Here is a 16,219-nt window from a genome sequence, read left to right on the forward strand (position 1 = left end):
GTGCAGTTTACCTTCAAGAAACTCTGCAACCTGCTTGAAACAAAATTTAGGGTGAGAAATTACTATTTGTAACCAGTATTTCTTAGTGTATTAAGCTTAGTTGGCATGTTTTGTTTTATTTGCTCAGTAATCTGCTTTGATCTGTTTGCTATTCCTTATAATCACTTAAAATTATCTTTTGTAATTAATAAACTTGTTTTTTTTTGTTTACTCCAAAACCCAGTTTGTGCAATTAATGCCGGGGGGGGGGGGGGGGGGGGGAGAGAAGCTGTGCATATCTTCCTCCATGTTGAGGGAGGGGGTGAATTTCATGAGCTTATGCTGTATAGATCTCTACATAGTGGAAGACAATATAATTTTGGATTTACACTCCAGATGGTGTGTGCACCAGAATGTTGGGCAATTCCCCAAACTGAATCTTCCCACTCAGAGCTGATTGCAGACTGTGCGATTCTACAGCTGGGTGCGTCCCTACCTGCGTGTGTATGTGTGTGCAGCAAGACAGGGTGAGGGAGCCAAGGCTGGTGAAACAGGTGGGCTCTGTGGTACCCCAGCACATCAGGTGGCACCCCGGAAGAGAGGACCAACGCTTCACACCTACCTTGTCAGAAAGTAGCTAATACAGTCTGTGCAAGATCACCAGACATCTTTTGAACCTTTAAAATTAGCTACATTCCCCTGGAGGGGTGGGGGAGGGAAAAATGTCTTCCCTGAGTTGGGATCGAGTTTGGGAACCAAAGGAGAACAGAAGTCTCACACAGAGCTTCAAAACCCATCCTCTGCAAGCTCCGGTACTATCCAGACCTCAGAGGGTATTCCAGGACCAAGGCTCTGCCTGATCTTGTGTTTCTCAGAAACACATGGATTCTTTACCCTAGCCAGGAGCAAATAAATAATGAGTGACTTGGGGAACAACTGACATAGGTTATAGAGCAGGCTTCATAGCCTTGCCTGCACAGAGAAACTCAGTGGTTCCTGAGGGATCCTGACCCTATTATTGTTTGGTGCCCCTATTTCTTACCCCATCAATGGAGCCCTTTGTCTTTGGCAACAGGTCCTGTCACTTGCAAGGAAACCAGGCTTTGAGCTGTTAAGATTGAAGCTTTTTCAATAAATACTCTGCATTTTTAGTTAATTCTTTGTGTCAGGAATTCAGTGGAGAAGGTGGGTTGGGGGAAAAGACTCTTTGTGTGGTGTTTTTATAGTAGTAGTCTGTGTGTTGCATTTGTTTATCTTAATTATTGAGCCTTTTTTCTACAATTTCCTAAATTCAGTCCTCCTACCTTTGTAGTTTAAATAGAGCCACTCAGGTACTACCCATCTTATGAGATTTCACTGTCCACTTTGTGGGTTAACTGGCTCTTATAGACTTCAAGCATTGTTCCTTTTCGTTTATGGGGCTTACATTGAGGTTCACTGTAAAGTTTTCCTGGAAAGGAAAAAGTAGAGCTGGTTGGGAGTTTTCCATTGGTAGGATTTTCTTATAGAAAATTCACTTTCTGCTAAATCAAAATTTTCAATGGGAAAATTTCAATTTTGCAGGAAAACTTTGATTCTTCACCAGAAAATAATTCCAGGCTCCATGTCTCCTGTACGTCTCAGCAGTTCACTAGGCAGGATGCCTTGGAGCAAGGGCTATCAGGATCCCCAATGACTATCCTGGAGCCAGGGCTCCTGGGCTTAATGACAGCCCAGAAGTCCTGGGATCCCCAGTTCCCAGGGTCTGTGATCTGCCCACCTCCACTTATGGCAGACTGCTGGAGCATCAGCTTGAGGAGCCTCAGAAACATTTAGAAAAGATCAAGACCAAATGTCAGCTCAACTTTTTTTAAACAAAATTTTGGAATTCCAATTTTTGAAATTCTGCTTCTTTTGTTCCATTTTGGAACTAATCTTTTTTTTAAGTTTAGTTTAGAATTCCCCATGGAACAGGAATTCCAGTAGCCAGCCACTCTAGATTAAGCTTATGTGGCTATGTCTCCACTGACCTTTTTACCTAAAATTTCCCAGCTAATGTAGAATGGCTACCCGTGCTTTAATCATAATTTTGTTTGACCCTGCTCAGAGCAAGTCTAGATGATGTAATTGTTCAATTGCAAGTGCCTTGTCTGCAGCAGGACCTAGTCAACATAAGACCTACTACTGCCACCAGCTGATGGAGTTTTCATATAGCTCAGTGGTAGAAGCCTGTAGTAAAGATCTCAGGGTTCTGTCCCTGCTGATGCTATAGACTGGAAGATTATTACATAAACATTTTTTTCACATTGATCTTTGACTGAATCAGATTTCCTTTTACGTTTCTTAGCTTTGTGATTCAGGTTCTAAATGTCATTCAGAGCATTTCATCTACAACTATCAGTGTACACGATAGCTTTATGGTAAACAGTCTACTGCTTTCTTCTGTCCATAGATGAACATTTTAAAACAGAGACAAGGTGGGTGAGGTAACAGCTTTTATCGGACTAACTTCTGTTGGTGAGGGAGAGACAAGCTTTTGAGCTTATATAGTGCTCTTCTTCAGGTCTGTGCAATCTCGAAATCTTGTCTCTCTCATCAGTAGAAGTTGATCTAATAAAAGATATTACCTCACCCACCTAGTCTCTCTAATATCCTGGGGCCAACATGGCTATAACAACCCTTCATTCATTTATTAAACAGTTTACAAGGGATAAACCAAACACATTGCTTGCTTATTGAACTTAAAGTTTAAAATTTCTTTCTCTCTCATTGCCACATCATTTCTTTCTCCCTGTTCTTTTCTCTTGGTATAAGGAGGAAATTGGTAAGTAGAATGGTTGCCCTTATAACCCAGCATTTGCTGACAATCACCTTCCTTTGCAATCTGAGATATCACAGGTTTTCCCTTATATTCAGAATAGGAAATAACTGTGCGGTGACTATTTGCACATGCTGACTATTTAAAAGTGCCTCCTATGGCTGGGATTTCCAAAAGTGCTTAAGGGAGTTAGATGCTCCTCTCCCGTGGGCACCTAGTTTCATAGATTCATAGATTCATAGATATTTAGGTCAGAAGGGACCATTATGATCATCTAGTCTGACCTCCTGCACAATGCAGGCCACAGAATTTCACCCACCACTCCTAAAAAAGACCTCACACCTATATCTGTGCTATTGAAGTCCTCAAATTGTAGTTTGAAGACCTCAAGGAGCAGAGAATCCTCCAGCAAGTGACCCGTGCCCCATGCTACAGAGGAAGGCGAAAAACCTCCAGGGCCTTCCAATCTGCCCTGGAGGAAAATTCCTTCCCGACCCCAAATATGGCGATCAGCTAAACCCTGAGCATATGGGCAAGATTCATCAGCCAGATACTACAGAAAATTCTTTCCCGGGTAACTTGGATCTTACCCCATCTAAAAACCCATCACAGGCCATTGGGCCTATTTACCATGAATATTTAATTACCAAAACCATGTTATCCCATCATACCATCTCCTCCATAAACTTATCGAGTTTAATCTTAAAGCAAGATAGATCTTTTGCCCCCACTACTTCCCTCGGAAGGCTATTCCAAAACTTCACTCCTCTGATGGTTAGAAACCTTCGTCTAATTTCTAATCTAAATTTCCTAGTGGCCAGTTTATATCCATTTGTTCTTGTGTCCACATTGGTACTGAGTTTAAATAATTCCTCTCCCTCTCTGGTATTTATCCCTCTGATATATTTATAGAGAGCAATCATATCTCCCCTCAACCTTCTTTTAGTTAGGCTAAACAAGCCAAGCTCCCTGAGTCTCCTTTCATAAGACAAGTTTTCCATTCCTCGGATCATCCTAGTAGCCCTTCTCTGTACCTGTTCCAGTTTGAATTCATCCTTCTTAAACATGGGAGACCAGAACTGCACACAGTATTCCAGGTGAGGTCTCACCAGTGCCTTATATAACGGTACTAAAACCTCCTTATCCCTACTGGAAATACCTCTCCTGATGCATCCCAAGACGACATTAGCTTTTTTCACAGCCATATCACATTGGCAGCTCATAGTCATCCTATGATCAACCAATACTCCAAGGTCCTTTTCCTCCTCCGTTACTTCTAGTTGATGCGTCCCTAGCTTATAACTAAAATTCTTGTTATTAATCCCTAAATGCATGACCTTACACTTCTCACTATTAAATTTCATCCTATTCCTATTACTCCAGTTTACAAGGTCATCCAGATCCTCCTGTAGGGTATCCCTGTCCTTCTCTAAATTAGCAATACCTCCCAGCTTTGTATCATCTGCAAACTTTATTAGCACACTCCCACTTTTTGTGCCCAGGTCAGTAATAAAAAGATTAAATAAGATTGGTCCCAAAACTGATCCTTGAGGAACTCCACTGGTAACCTCCCTCCAACTTGACAGTTCACCTTTCAGTAGGACCCGTTGTAGTCTCCCCTTTAACCAATTCCCTATCCACCTTTCAATTTTCCTATTGATGCCCATCTTATCCAATTTAACTAATAATTCCCCATGTGGCACAGTATCAAACGCCTTACTAAAATCTAAGTAAATTAGATCCACTGCGTTTCCTTTATCTAAAAAATCTGTTACTCTCTCAAAGAAGGAGATCAGGTTGGTTTGGCACGATCTACCTTTTGTAAAACCATGTTGTATTTTGTCCCATTTACCATTGACTTCAATGTCCTTAACTACCTTCTCCTTCAAAATTTTTTCCAAGACCTTGCATACTACAGATGTCAAACTAACAGGCCTATAATTACTTGGATCACTTTTTTTCCCTTTCTTAAAAATAGGAACTATGTTAGCAATTCTCCAATCATACGGTACAACCCCTGAGTTTACAGATTCATTAAAAATTCTTGCTAATGGGCTTGCAATTTCTTGTGCCAATTCTTTTAATATTCTTGGATGAAGATTATCTGGGCCCCCCGATTTAGTCCCATTAAGCTGTTTGAGTTTCGCTTCTACCTCAGATATGGTGATGTCTACCTCCATATCCTCATTCCCATTTATCATGCTACCATTATCCCTAAGATCCTCTTTAGTCTTATTAAAGACTGAGGCAAAGTATTTGTTTAGATATTGGGCCATGCCTAGATTATCCTTGACCTCCACTCCATCCTCAGTTTTTAGCGGTCCCGCTTCTTCTTTCTTTGTTTTCTTCCTATTTATATGACTATAGAACCTTTTACTATTGGTTTTAATTCCCTTTGCAAGGTCCAACTCTACTTGACTTTTAGCCTGTCTCACTTTATCCCTACATATTCTGACCTCAATAAGGTAGCTTTCCTTACTGATCCCTCCCTTCTTCCACTCCCTATAGTTCCCTTAGACTTCTTTGAAAACCCTACTCTATGTCTGCCTTACCCGGAAGATATCATTTTCTCATGCATAATCAACCTAGCAATTCTTTAGCCTTGTTTTGTTTGTTCTTGAATGTCAATAGAAATATTGTTTTTTGTTGGAAAGAATGGATGGGAACAGGAACTGGATTGACTAAAGAAAATAATCTCACTTATCTTTTTGGCATTAGCTATCTTCCTCTACCATGTTTTTTTCTGTCTCTTGACATATGCTCTCCACCCAATACTTGCTGGCCTCTTTTCTTTTTTATGTACCTTCTTATCCCATTAGAAAAATATGATTTAATGATATCACTCTACTTCTGTTCAGCTACAGTTTTTCTGTCCATCCTCAAACAATTCCATCTCTTCAGTTTTCATACTTTCCAGCTGCTTTATCTGAATAAAGCATCATCAGTCTCCATAGCATCTTGCTCTACACATCCCCTGTGCAAAACTGCATGTGAGGAGCTCGGGCAAACCTAAGAAGTGCTATGTTAACACTTTACTTCTTCCTCCTTTCTTTGTCTCGATAATACAGCTGAATGTCGTCTTTTTAAGTACAGAATCCTCTTCCTCTCAATGCTATTGATATATGCACATGCCCCCTTTCTATGCATTGCCACCTCCTTGGAAGCATTAAAAGAATGGTATTTAGGCTGTAGAGTCAAGCACTTTAAAGTTACAAAATGCCAGATTTACAATTGCCCATGCAACCTAATTCAGGTCTCTTTGCATTTAATTGCTATTTTGGCAGGCTGCGAAAATTTTCCTGAGAAATGCAAGAAAGAGAAGGGAATTGGTGATTTTTAACAGTCTCAACATAAACTTTACAGAATTTGATGGCACAAAGAAAAGGCACTTATCTAACTTGAGGGTTCTACTGCCGAGTGTCAAAGGCAGCTGTAAACGATAGAGGTGGGAAAGCTTCTCAAAGGAAAACATGTAAAAATCCTTTCTAATATAACAGGCAACCTAAATATTGGGGGGATCTGTGTTAAAATATTTCCCTATAACATTTCTAGCTTTCACTTCACTTTGGTGCTCTCAGATCTGTGTTGTTAGTGTTAGCTTTTGCCAGTTCAATCACTACCTGGTTAACTCTGTTCTCTGACCACATTATTCTACTGTAGAGTATGGCACAAATGTTAATCAAGAAAGAGGTTGGTTTGGTTGTCAATAATATCTGACCTATTTTAAACTTACACTTAGATGCTGGAAAACTCGGAGGCCACTATGCCAGTTGGTTACAAAGTACTCTTTGTTTTCTGTTTGCCTTATCTTTAAGCACAATACAGTCTTAAGGCAGCACACCAATTCTTAAATGTTTTTCTTGGGAGCCAGAAACATGTGCTGTAGAGTATTTATCAATTTCCATGTAAAAGTTGGGTGTATATTATGAAGGCTGGGGTATGGGGCATGCTGTGGTAGTGGCAGAGGAAATTATATTTATACTGAACTTTATTGGATGTAGGAGCCAGCTTGCAAACTGAATTATAACTCTTTGTTTTTCTAAAATGAACAGAACTAGCCACAGACCACACCTCGCTAATGGGAAAGTTGTGAGTTCACATTATTTGATGGATTTCTTTTTAAGACTGCTACACCTTGTTCTGCAAATAAATGGAACACTTTAGAACTTCAGCAGCTACACTATTTATTCCTCAAATAGTTACGCAATGAGTGCATCTCGCTTGCTTTTTATAACAGACCTGCTCTTTTTTCTCGGTTTGCTACCAGTTTCCCCCTTATTTATATAATCTGTAATAGTGATATTTTCTCTGTTTGCTTAAATATTTAATCTTGTTTTCCCCTGCATACTGATTTGTCAAGTACTAAGGTCTCTAGAGAACACCAGAGCTTATTTGAGCAATTGTTAACTCCATTTGACTAGAAGGGTTGATCCTGCACAGTGCAGGTAAAGTATGTTGCCTGTATATGTGCAAGGTACAAAGGGATGAGCAGAACAGACTATTTAGGGAAAACTGATCCAGCGCTAATGAGAACTCTGTTGCATGCTCACCAAGTTATTCTTGTATAGCAGCAGAAGTGATACTAAGGAGCTAAGAGACTCATTTGAACATGTAACCCACATTAGCATAGATGTGTGTCATGTTCCCCTCTGCGGCTGCTCCACAAGAGGATAACAGCCTGCCACTGCTATAAGTTAACATAGCTACTCCTTTAGCTCCAAAGGTGGAATTCTGTGCTTCAGAGGTGCCACTCCCAGGTTCAAACCCCTATGGGATTAACCTTACTTACTTACTGGCCTCCTCTTTCACTTGCACTGGAGCATGACGACTTTTCACTTATTGTTGCACATTGCATAATGACTTGCAGGACCAAGGCCAAAATAATAAAAAACACTTTCACTTAAACCTGCCCTGCCCCAGTTGTTTTAGTTGATACTGAACTTTACCTATGTAAAAAGAGTCAGAATGAGCTCTACCCTGACATCTGGTGATGAGCTGTGGGAAAGGACTTCAGGGGCTGATCTCGTTTGCATGGGCACACCCACCCTGCCTAACATGATGGACTGCTTGCCCAAGTGGTCACTTTGGCTTCTGTGGGATACCCAGTCTCTTTGTTTTTGGGGCAGGAGTAATAAAGGGTTGTTATCCTGGTTATGTGAATCAAGGACAGTAGAACTGTACTTGGCATTTTATGATGGAGGGACTCGCCCTCAACTAAGTAGCACTTGCTAGGCAAGGGACATGGGTTCCAAAATCCAGTGAATAGCAAGAGGCTGCGGAGAGGTATGTGTACCTTCTAAGGGCCATAAACACTACTTTGACCCCCTCCTCCTTCCACTGTGTGATAACGGAGCTAATTTTGGCTCCGTTAAGAGTCTTGTGACCTGCTGCAGAGCTGAAATCACTGACCCCTAGGTCTAAGCATTAGACCTACTTTGGGCTAGTGGTGCACCAGCACTGAGGCTCCCCTGCTACCAGCTAAAGTCACTGAGAGCTGAAGTCAGTGAGAGCTGGGGCGGGCTGAAGACAAGTTGGTGAGTGGACAACAGGATGGCTAGTGCGGAGAGTGGAGTGGATAGCAGGGCGGCTGGCAGAGAGGAGCGGATGGCTAGTTGAGAGGTGTGCAGAGTGGCATGGAGTGGATAGCAGGGTGGCTGGCGGAGAGGCAGAGCTGGCGGTGAAGACTGCAGCAGAACCCCATGGAGAGGCGTGGCACTCGGCTGTTGGCCCGAGCAGCTGTAAGATGCCTCCACGTACCTCTCTCCACTTCCACCGAGGCTGGGAGGTAAACTCTGCAGATGAACTTCTGAACTCTGAGGGCTGCACTGATCAAGGTCAGAAACTGTGGGTGGGGTGACTGGTGGGTTGTTGGACTTAAAACCCTGAGGGGAAAAGGACACTGTCAAACTTACTTTGGGGGTGGGTCTTTTGCTTGTGGTTTGTGTTATGAATCCTGTTTGCTGTGTTTCCCCAACATAATGCCACATTGTTTCCCTCTTCTATTAAAAGGCTTTCGCTGCACTCAGACTCTGTGCTTGCGAGAGGGGAAGTATTGCCTCTCAGAGGCGCCCGGGGGGGTGGTATGTAATTGTCCCAGGTCATTGGGTGGGGGCTCAAGCTGCTTTTGCCTTGTGTTATTGAAATGGAACCCCTAGATACTGAACCTGGCCCTTGTTGCTGCCAACTCTGACGGGCGGAAGGGCTACACATAAAAACTATAGATGGACCAAATCTGGAACTGCAAACTGGAATCCATTCCAATTTTACAAAGGTACAGGATTGAATCCCCAAATCCAAGCCTGCCCATATTATTTTGGTTTCAGGTCATAATCAAATGGCCCTTGGGTCCAGTTCAGATGCAGCTGCAAACTCAGATGCATGGCTGATCTTTTGAGATCTCTGCTTTTTAGAGTAAAAATCTTGTGAAAATAGCTTGTGAGATTTTGGCCCTTTGCGAGCAGAAAAACCTAATCCTGATTTGTATTTTAACTCAAATATTTTAACTTTCAGGTTAATTGTGAAAAAAATGTTTTTTTCCCCCTCTACTTTCACACTCTCATTGTTTTCCATTTTGAAAACAGAAAATACGTCTGAAAAGCAGGTTCCCCCCCACCCCTTTTCCACCTTCCCATCCCTATGTCTCTTTTAGGGAAAAAACATATGTGGGGAGGAGGAGAAAAAAGGAAGCAAATGGGGAACAGAAAATGGAAAGTGACATATTTTTTGTTCTCCAAACAAAACATTTTAAATCAAAATGAAACAAAATTTGTAATTGGGAATTTTCCAGTAAGAAAACTGAAAAAATGTGTTTTGAAATTGCTGATTTCCCACAAAACATTTTGATTTGATAGGAAAATTTTTCACTCAAAAATTTGGAACCAGCTGCATTCAGTGCTGATTAATACTGTAAGAAGTTAAAATCCAGCATTTCAATAAGGTGTTGAGCTGTTTAAGCTATGTTCAAACTGTGTAATCTTATATTTCAATCCATTTGTCAAAGGGCTTGAAAGTCTCATTGCAAGGCAGGTGAAATGATAATAAATACCGAGCAAAGAAAGTTAAACTCTTTTCAAAGTGTTCTATTAAATACAAAATTAAAAAAAAAATCAAAGTGGCAGGTTCTAGCCAACTCTTTCCTTTTGCAGAGTCTTTGCTGCTTTTGGCCATTTACTTATTTTTCTTTTCTTTGTTTTTGTTTCATAGATTTTCTTCTTTTTCTATCTGAAAAACATCCAGTTCTCTTCTGATAGAGCCTCGTGCTTCAGGAGTTTTGTCTGCAGAAATTACACTCCTGCAAAATCAGTGCAGGAAAAATAATTTTACTGCATAAAATATGATTTTGTGATTCATTGCATCTTATTTCTCCTAGATATAAGGGGAGACCTCGTATATCCCCTTTGGGTTGTACAGTTTCAAAGGAATGATCTAATTAGAGGGGAAAGAGTATTTTAAAATATTAGGCATGACATGCATATTCAATTAAAAATGGAAATATTACAGTGAGGAAGAGTACAGTACTTAATGGTCCCAGTTCCAAAAATGTACACTGATTACAAGTTATTCACTGTTCCAGAGAGTGATTCTTCAGTGGTTGCATGTGCTTTCTGAGAGAAAACACAGAACTGGTTTTAAAGAAACACACCCAAACATGTCTTTAATATACATTTTAAAAAATATTTTACAAGCAACAGAAAAGTAATCTAGCATATGTTTCAAGGAAAAATAATGTCAAACATATGCTGTTCTTTTTTCTCTCCTTAATGGGTGTTTTAAAAAATGTTTTAATTAACCAAATGATGTCAGCCTGCTTGAGATGTTTTCCTACACAGGTTTCTGACTGGTAGGTGTGCAGAATGGTGACTACCACTGTTGTCTTAATTAGCGGCTCATGTAGATTCCAACTGTTGACAACATGGTTATTCTTATTTATAAAACTACAAACATTTTTTGCTCTTGTGAGGTTTTCTGGCCTTCACTGAATTTCTGTGTATCAGTGCCTGGAAAATCTTCACTAAACCGCACAGGAGAAAGATATTTAGCAACAGCCATTTTGATTTAGGAAAGGAAATCTGACACCAGCGGCATTTTAGATGGTGTTCTAAATGTTCCCATTTTGGCCCCAGTCCTACGATCAGGTCTGTGAGGGTGAACTCCTGTGCCTGTATCAAACCTTGGTGAGTCCAGCAGAGGGATCTGCCTGTAGAAATCTGATCACAGGATCAGTACCTGAATTTGAGTCTTTGCTACATTTTAGTCCTCAGTGACTCTCTTTAAAATGGAGATCCATGACAATGAGAGCGGCTCAAAAAATTTGGAATTTTAAAATTATCCAGTGCAAAAAGGGGACACATTTTTCAAGTGTATGTTCATAAAATGTTTCCATTTTGGGGCCACCTCTAATTGACAACACTTACTTAATCCATAAGTGTAGTGGGTCTTAATTAATTAATTAATATGTCTACAAATTGCTTTGAGATTCTCAAGATGAAAAGACAGTATAAAATCTCTCTCTCTCTCTTGCTCTTAGGGTTTTATACTGCTGTTCATCATCATAGTATTTGAGCGCCTTCCACATAAAATCACTAGCAATAGCGAAGCCCTTAGCAGACTTCATGGAATTTCTGGCATGTCTCCCTTCTTGTGGTTAAAACTCTGCTCAGTAGAAGTTTGGGAATGGAAAAGGGATTCATAATATGAGCATTTCTGATGGGGTGGATGGCTTAAAAAATAAAAAAGGGCCCATAATTTAATTATTATTTTTATTGTATGTGTTCATAGCATAAATGAATGCTTAAATGAATGAGATTCTAGTACAGTTTCAATGATGAAAGCCCCAATCCAACGAGATATGCTACTCAGGTGTGTAACTTCCAACATGTACCTTGCAAAAGCAGATACTAAGTTGGCTTCAATTTCCAGCTCATGGTGAGAATTCAGTAGGCCTAGAGTATATAAACAGTTTTGAGAATCAGCAGTATGCTTCTTCAGAGCACTGTCTGTCATGGCACTGACGGCAGATGGAAAGGGGTGGTTCATCTTAGCTTCATTTCCTAAGCAGTCATGTGTTTGCATGTCTAGATTATGGGTTCTCAACCGGGGTACACAGAGGTCTTCCAGGAGGTACATCAACTTATCTAGAAATTTGCCTAGTTTTACGACAGGCTACAGAAAAAACACTAGTGAATCATAGAATCATAGAATCATAGAATATCAGGGTTGGAAGGGACCCCAGAAGGTCATCTAGTCCAACCCCCTGCTCGAAGTAGGACCAATTCCCAGTTAAATCATCCCAGCCAGGGCTTTGTCAAGCCTGACCTTAAAAACCTCTAAGGAAGGAGATTCTACCACCTCCCTAGGTAACGCATTCCAGTGTTTCACCACCCTCTTAGTGAAAAAGTTTTTCCTAATATCCAATCTAAACCTCCCCCACTGCAACTTGAGACCATTACTCCTCGTTCTGTCATCTGCTACCATTGAGAACAGTCTAGAGCCATCCTCTTTGGAACCCCCTTTCAGGTAGTTGAAAGCAGCTATCAAATCCCCCCTCATTCTTCTCTTCTGCAGGCTAAACAATCCCAGCTCCCTCAGCCTCTCCTCATAACTCATGTGTTCCAGACCCCTAATCATTTTTGTTGCCCTTCGCTGGACTCTCTCCAATTTATCCACATCCTTCTTGTAGTGTGGGGCCCAAAACTGGACACAGTACTCCAGATGAGGCCTCACCAATGTCGAATAGAGGGGAACGATCACGTCCCTCGATCTGCTCGCTATGCCCCTACTTATACATCCCAAAATGCCATTGGCCTTCTTGGCAACAAGGGCACACTGCTGACTCATATCCAGCTTCTCGTCCACTGTCACCCCTAGGTCCTTTTCCGCAGAACTGCTGCCTAGCCATTCGGTCCCTAGTCTGTAGCTGTGCATTGGGTTCTTCCATCCTAAGTGCAGGACCCTGCACTTATCCTTATTGAACCTCATCAGATTTCTTTTGGCCCAATCGTCCAATTTGTCTAGGTCTTCTGTATCCTATCCCTCCCCTCCAGCGTATCTACCACTCTTCCCAGTTTAGTATCATCCGCAAATTTGCTGAGAGTGCAATCCACACCATCCTTCAGATCATTTATGAAGATATTGAACAAAACCGGCCCCAGGACCGACCCTTGGGGCACTCCACTTGATACCGGCTGCCAACTAGACATGGAGCCATTGATCACTACCCGTTAAGCCGGACAATCTAGCCAGCTTTCTACCCACCTTATAGTGCATTCATCCAGCCCATACTTCCTTAACTTGCTGACAAGAATACTGTGGGAGACCGTGTGAAAAGCTTTGCTAAAGTCAAGAAACAATACATCCACTGCTTTCCCTTCATCCACAGAACCAGTAATCTCATCATAAAAGGCGATTAGATTAGTCAGGCATGACCTTCCCTTGGTGAATCCATGCTGGTTGTTCCTGATCACTTTCCTCTCATGCAAGTGCTTCAGGATTGATTCTTTGAGGACCTGCTCCATGATTTTTCCAGGGACTGAGGTGAGGCTGACTGGCCTGTAGTTCCCAGGATCCTCCTTCTTCCCTTTTTTAAAGATTGGCACTACATTAGCCTTTTTCCAGTCATCCGGGACTTCCCCGGTTCGCCACGAGTTTTCAAAGATAATGGCCAATGGCTCTGCAATCACAGCCGCCAATTCCTTCAGCACTCTCGGATGCAACTCGTCCGGCCCCATGGACTTGTGCACGTCCAGCTTTTCTAAATAGTCCCTAACCACCTCTATCTCCACAGAGGGCTGGCCATCTCTTCCCCATTTTGTGATGCCCAGCGCAGCAGTCTGGGAGCTGACCTTGTTAGTGAAAACAGAGGCAAAAAAAGCATTGAGTACATTAGCTTTTTCCACATCCTCTGTCACTAGGTTGCCTCCCTCATTCAGTAAGGGGCCCACACTTTCCTTGGCTTTCTTCTTGTTGCCAACATACCTGAAGAAACCCTTCTTGTTACTCTTGACATCTCTTGCTAGCTGCAGCTCCAGGTGCGATTTGGCCCTCCTGATATCATTCCTACATGCCCGAGCAATATTTTTATACTCTTCCCTGGTCATATGTCCAACCTTCCACTTCTTGTAAGCTTCTTTTTTATGTTTAAGATCCGCTAGGATTTCACCATTAAGCCAAGCTGGTCGCCTGCCATATTTACTATTCTTTCGACTCATTGGGATGGTTTGTCCCTGTAACCTCAACAGGGATTCCTTGAAATACAGCCAGCTCTCCTGGACTCCTTTCCCCTTCAAGTTAGTCCCCCAGGGGATCCTGGCCATCCGTTCCCTGAGGGAGTCGAAGTCTGCTTTCCTGAAGTCCAGGGTCCGTATCCTGCTGCTTACCTTTCTTCCCTGCGTCAGGATCCTGAACTCGACCAACTCATGGTCACTGCCTCCCAGATTTCCATCCACTTTTGCTTCCCCCACTAATTCTACCCGGTTTGTGAGCAGCAGGTCAAGAAAAGCGCCCCCCCTAGTTGGCTCCTCTAGCACTTGCGCCAGGAAATTGTCCCCTATGCTTTCCAAAAACTTCCTGGATTGTCTATGCAGTGAAGTCAGTACAAACTAAAATGTCATACAGACAATGACTTGTTTATACTGCTCTATATGCTATACACTAAAATGCAAGTACAATATTTATATTTCAATTGATTTATTTTATAATTATATGATAAATATGAGAAAGTACGCAATTTTCCAGTAATATGTGCTGTGACACTTTTGTATATTTTATGTCTGATTTTATAAGCAAATAGTTTTTAAGTGAGGTGAAACTTGGGGGTATGCAAGACAAATCAGGCTTCTGAAAGGGGTACAGTAGTCTGGAAAGGTTGAAAGCCACTGAGCTAGATGACTGGTTCATAAAAACGCGTGCAATTACTAAGCGCAAGGGACAAAATAACACGTCAGTTTTTTTAAAAAATTGAATTTATAGCTGCTTGTTGTAATCAGACATCACAAATTCTTTCATGGGAACAATAAAACAAGTTTTCTCATGAGGAAAAAAAATACAGTACAATAGCCTCCATGAAACAATTGTGAATTTCTAGCCCAGTGAAAGATTGGGGGAGGAGGTAAGAGGGAAAAGTACCCAGCAATAAATCCTTTGCACAGCTTGAAGAGTCAAAGCTGCTAGGACTTGCTTGGGTGACTTATTTCCAAACAATGGAGATGGAAAAAAGTTTATAATACAGCTGCAAACGTTCACCATCTCTATGGTGTAGTCATTGTCCCTGTGAAACATCTTGATATACAAATCAAGTTATTTTAAATAAATTGTTTGTCATTATCTCCATGATCATTTATATTCAGCTCTGCAATTCCAGCTGACTTCAGTCACACTTACTGTACTTTCCTTCCCAGGAACAACCTTTCCATTGGAAAGACTTTATTCCATCTCCACTGAATATTGCATTAGAGTGGCAGAATCCTCAGATTCCCCTTTAAACTGCATATATTTCTTTTTCTATTGTCCTTCCCAGAGGAGAAGAAAAATGCTGACCAAGAACAATAGTGTATCAGAAAACTTCAAAGGCAATATTTCCTTCTCTCACCCTATTTGGCATCTGATGACCTCACACTGGCAACAGAGCAGTAATTTGTAATTGTTTTGATGTGTGTTGGTAAAGGTTAATTCTTTTAAGGAAATATATATTTGATAATTACTGATGCAGTGGTGATATCAGGGCTGCTGTGGTTAACTTGGGGCCTGATCCAGAGCTAATCCGAGTCAAGAGGAAAGACTCCGGTTGACTACAGTGGGCTTTGGATCAGTCCCTTGGACATTTTGCTAAGAGAAGTGGAATGGACAATTAGCTAGATATATGGACTGATTGCCACTTTGCATTAAGATTCACTTTAGAGTGTGATAACAATGCCAATAGGCTTGAATGGCTGATGGCTATTAAAAGGCACTGAAAAGGTCACCAACATTTTATGTTTATATATATATATCTATAATTTCACTTACGTTTTCTCAGTTATGCTCCCGATACATTTTGATTGCTTATTGTAAGAAACTCTGTTGTCAGCGTACAGTACAACATTTGAAATTGTTACTACTCTGTGCTGTGCACTTCACCTAGCAAGCCACATTTTCAGAAAGAGACACAATTTTCCTGCACCAAAAGCAGTTGTGCATTTGGTGACTAAGTCACCTTTTGTGCACAGGATCATGGTAACTGTGCATGCTAACCTAATGGTGTCATTTCATACACGATTCTATTCAATGGGACTTGATTGGCATGACAAGCTACACAAATGTTTCCAAAGTATAAGAAAAAGACAAACTCCTTTGTGGTGGTCAGAGACAGGTGCATGCCACCCAGGATAGGGTTCCACACTATACTTGGGGTTTGTTTCTGGATGGAGCACAGATTTGAGCTCGGGCCTAAGGCCCCTGGTTCTGAAA

This window comes from Lepidochelys olivacea (assembly GCF_965140295.1).
Source record: "Lepidochelys olivacea isolate rLepOli2 genome assembly, chromosome: 7".
Classification (NCBI taxonomy): domain Eukaryota; kingdom Metazoa; phylum Chordata; order Testudines; family Cheloniidae; genus Lepidochelys; species Lepidochelys olivacea.